Source organism: Hemitrygon akajei, chromosome 15 (assembly GCF_048418815.1).
Source record: "Hemitrygon akajei chromosome 15, sHemAka1.3, whole genome shotgun sequence".
NCBI classification, from domain to species: Eukaryota; Metazoa; Chordata; class Chondrichthyes; order Myliobatiformes; family Dasyatidae; genus Hemitrygon; species Hemitrygon akajei.
Window position 1 is genome coordinate 61810481 of NC_133138.1, and position 5371 is coordinate 61815851.

The following is a 5371-nucleotide window of genomic DNA, read 5'->3' on the forward strand; positions in this document are numbered from 1 at the left end:
ATTTTGTGTGTGTTGCATTGGATTTCCAGCACCTGCATATTTTCTCATGTTTGTGAGACAATTTGTATGTTAACTTACTGAGAGTGAATCCGCTGAATTCTTGTTAGACTATGATGACAATGTCTGCACAAGAATGATGACATGCCATGAAGTTACAAATTATTGCATGAAAATGCCTTTATTGAGCCCAGATCTAATCCTGTACACCAATGACATCCCAACAACTGAGAAAGGAATTGGACTGGCTGGATATGCTATTGTTTCTGAAACTGAAATGCTGGCATCAGGAAGCGTGGTTTTTAGTATAACAGGCAGAATTAACACTCGGATTGAAGCCTGTAAGGTGGCAGAAGGAAGATCAGCTAATATCTACAATGATACATGAAATGCTTTTGGAGATGTTCATGATTTTGAAAACATAAAGTTGAAGAGGATTTCTTATGGCTGTATGAACCCCAATCAAGAATTGCCTAATAGTACAGAAACTCATGAATGTCATACAACTACTGTCAAAAGTGGGTATATTGAAATGTAAAAGCCACTTCAAAATGACTTCAATGGATAGCTGTGGAAATGCATTCATGGATGAAATATCGAAAAAGGGAGCGCAGGAAGGTTAAAAGAAATAGAAGATGTGAAAAAAAAAATTACTGGGAACATATGCAGTGAACCTGACAACTGGAAATTATAGAAACATGACAGAACCTTTTATCACAAGATTCAAGAGATGCGATCTCAATGTTCTAACCAGGAAACATGCTTCTGGATGGAGAATGGTGGGAAGTTAAACAGTGATGGAAAATGGAGATATGGCAGTAGTCATTGAACAGCATGGAATAGAACTTTATTGTCATTGTTCAAGAAAACGAGATTGAGGCGCTCTTCCAGTCTGTGCAAAACAGGTATTTACAATGCACGAGGTCCAGTTTAATTTAAAAAAAATCCCATGTTTACATGCAACAAGTGACTTTAGTAGTGCATAACACTCCAAGGCCATTGGCAAAGCAGTGTGTAGCATTATTCAGCTGCACAACAGCCTTCAGGAGGAAGCTGATTTTCAGTCTCACTGTTCTTGGCTAAAATGTTTCCGTATCTCCTACCAGATGGCAGGAGGTTGAAAAGTCAGTGTCCGGGAAGGGATAGGTCTTTAATGGTGTTACGAACACACCATAGGCATCGAGAGCTGTAGATTGTCTCCAGGTCAGGTAGTTGAGTCCCATTGACATGCTGAGCCATCACAATCACCCATTGGAGTGTTTTGTCATCTGACTTGCTGCTAGAGTACCACACCGTCATTCTGTATGTCAGTATGTTCTCTATTGCTCATCAATAAAAGTTGGCCAGCAATATTTGGAGCAGATTAACTCTCCTTAAGCACTTCAGTTGGAGATTAGTAGCTCCAACTATATTACTTCCTTATCTGGCACAACAGATGAATTCCCTAGGAAACATTGGAGTGGGAAAGATAGTCAACAGATTCTCCCAGTGGTGGAGGAAACTGAAGTTCAGTGCACAAGGTTGACAAATGTTTGAAATGTGCCTGACATGCCAGTAAACAAATCCAGGAACAGTGGAATAACTAGCATAATAAAGAGCTCCTGTCCCACATGGCCCATTTTTACACTTGCAAGTGGACTACAGTACTCTGTACAAGTGTCAGGGATACTCAGGCACACTAGTAACAGTGGACAAATTTTCAAGTACAGTGGAAACTATTCTAGCAAGGGAAGCCATTGGAGTACAAGCAGCAAAACTCAGATCAGGGACTATATTCCTAGATGGGGATTGCTATGTCACTTTAACTCTGACCAAGCAACTCATTTTACTGGGCGTGTTTGTCAGGAATTATGTCGATTGATAAATATTGAATGGTCTTTTCATTGCCCACATCACCCAGAGCCATCAGGCCAAGTTGGATGAATCAGTAGAATCATCAAACAACGACTATGTATCACAATGAAGGCATACCATGGCCTATGGCTCTTGCAAAGGTCTTATGGAGCATCAGAGGAGCTCCAAACGAGAAATCTGAACTAAATCCATTCAAAGTTGTAACAAGGCGCCCTATGTCTCTGCCAGGAGCTTTGGATCTCAGAGAGGCTGATATACATATTATGGTAAACAGTTAAATAAACTCAAGCTATCTAGTCTATTTCTCAACAGGTTTCTGCCACTTGGAGTGATCTAACAGAAGGAGGACACACTCTGATTCTTGATGAGTGGATCCTGATTAACTGCATAGGGATTTGCAGGGAGCTCAGTGGGAAGGTCCTTATCAGGGACTGTTAATTACCAACTCAACAGTGAAAGTAGAAGGTAACAGCAAGTGAATACACACCAGCCATTACAAGCAAGCTAAAGTGGAACTGATGAAGACAACAAGCACTGTGATTAATGTGTAAGTAACTTCTCACTCAATGCCTGTGTTACTGGGCTACAGTGAACTAATCACTTATCAGGCAGAAGACTTCAAACAGAGTCAATAACTAATGGGCATTAAGATGCTTATTGCGATATGATTTGCTGTTATGTTTTTGCCAATTTTCCCTGCTCACAATGAGCCAGTTGAGATGATTCATAATGTTTTCTTGCTAATATCATATGAATTTGCTGATGCTGTCAATGCGTTAGTTGTTGAGTATGTCAATATGCAGTGCTCTGTAAAGTATACAGCCCTCAACCGTTTGTTCACAAAAATGCGTATTAAAACCTGGGATTTTGATCAATTTAACTGAATTTGTATTTGTGAATCACATGCTCCTTTTTCACAGTACAGCCCAAAAAAAAACGGAAAATTGTGAAACATAAAAAAACTAAGAATTTAAGGACTGAAATGTCAGCAGTTCAGAAGTATCCATCCCTCTTTGCTCAGTAATTAGTTGAACCACCTCTTGCAGCTATTACAGCCATTAGTCTTTTTGGATAAGTGTCCATTAGATTTGCCCATTCCTCTTTACAAAATTATTTAAGCTGTGCCAGGTTAGTTGATGAACGGCAGGGGACAGCAATCTTGAGGTCTTGATAGAGATATTTGATCGGGTTAAGGTCAGGAATTTGACTGGGCCACTTAAGGACATCAATTATTTTCATTTGAAGCCACTCTGGTTGCTCTGGCAGTATGCTTTCAGTCGAAGTCCTGCTGAAAGATGAACCACCTCCCTAGTTCAACCTTCCTGGCAGATGATTATCCAGGATCTCTCTGCATTTAGCAGCATTCATCTTCCCATCAATCCTGACCAGATTTCCAGTCCTTTCTGCTGAAAAGCATACCCATAGCATGATGCTACCTCCACCATACTTTATGGTAGTGATGGTGTTACCTGGCAGATGTGCAGTATTAGATTTATACCACATATATCGCTTAGTGTAGAGGCCAAAAAGTTCCATTTTAGTCTCATCCAACCACAAGACCTTCTTCCACATCTTTATGGTATCTTCTAAGTGATGCTTTGAAAAGTCTTGATGGTCAAGGATATGCTTATTTTTAACCAGGGCTTCTTCCTTGCTGCTCTTCCAAAAATACCCATTTTGCGCATGGCCTTAGATTGTGGAGACATGAACGACATCTCCAGCTGCAGTCACCGACTTCTGCACTTACTCAGAGTGACTATTGCTGTCACAGTAGCCTTTCTTACAAGTACCGTTCTTCTCCAGCGACTAAGTTTAGAGGGGCAGCCTGACTTAGGCAGAGTGGGTTTCATATTTTTTGCACTTTTTAATGATGGACTGCTCTGAGGTATGCCCAGTGCCTTTGAGATGGTCTTGTACCCTTCCCCAGATTTGTTCTTCTCTATTATCATTTCCCTGACTTGGTTTGAATGCTCTTTTATTTTCATTTTGGTTTGGTCTATTGAAAATCTGCCATACTGTTGGGCCTTACAGAGAGAGGGGTTATTTATTCTTATCAATTCATTGAAAACAGGTGATCCTCCAATTCTCTACATAAAAAAAATTGGGTGAGTTGGTAAGGTAATATATATATTGCACCCGAGGAAAGTTAGAGTAGTAATTAGAAAGGGGATGAATCCTTTTTCAGCTGCACCATTTTGTTTTTTAAATTTTTAATAAATTGTTGACAGGTTGAGGAATTATTCTTTTGAATTGACATGATGCACAAAGTTTTGTAGATTAGCTCAGCTCGTACTATAATATAATTTAAATTTAGAAAATGAGACAGTAAAATGTAAAAATAGTTGTGAGGGCTGAAGAGTTTCTCAAGGCACTGTACACTTTGACCAATTCTAGTAATTCCTGCAGATCCAGAACAAACATGCCCTTCCTTAAGCAAAGCTTATTATGACAATTCAGCAATTGTGATATGGACATTTTGCCCATGATTCATTATTCTCAGGGGAGATATAAATTTATGATGGTCACGCCCCCCACATACCATCTTGAACTAGATCATGTAAATATAATTAGCAGGATTTAAGGAATCATACCATATATGACCCTACTCACATCTTATTTTGGGATGTCTCTATATCTGCATCTGACGTTGATGTGTTCACTATAAAAGCTACCTTTTGCTTGAGTTCGGAAATTACCATTCCAGTATGGCATAATTTATGCAATTATACATTACATTGTCCTAAATAAGGTAATGACTCCGGAATTTTCATCGACGACATCTATCAGAAAAATATTTGAGTTCAGCAAGGTTCCTGTGAAGTAATAATAAATGGTCTAAATTCATGGAATTTGCATACTTTATGTTCAGAAATGGGGCTTGTCTCTCACTTCACATAATTGGTTCAGATCTTGTTATTTGGGTTATGTCTTTCCTGTTATGAGACATGCACAGATTGTCTTTACATTCCGCATCAAGAAGCAAATGAGACATTTGAGAAAGTGCTTGTTTTGCATTCATATCAATCTCATTTTATGGTGTTGCAATGACTATAAGAGAGATTAAAACATATGCAGCAATCTTAGAAGGAGTAAGCGATGACACTGTTGGTGTCTTGGAAAAAGTAACAACAGTAACAGTCGGTGGGGGCAGGGATTATGTACAGTTATAGGCAAGGAGTGATGTATTTACATACCTGATGAATATGAAGAAACAACTGATTTGGCTGACCATCTTTGTAAAGAAATGGAAGAAGTACATCAGTCTGACAGATGGCATTTCTTTGATTGGATTCATTTAAGCCTAGGCAACTGCCGTTACTTAATATTATGAATCATACTATTTGTACCAATATGCCTTATCATGTACATTTTTTTCAGAGTTTTCAATAAAATATGAAAGCATGAAATTGTTTTGGCATTCAAGGTTTTCTTACCAAATTCCAGTGGCAAGTACCTGTATCCATTAGTCAAATATCAATTGAAATTCCTCTAAGAACTCTAGCATATTCACACTGCACAC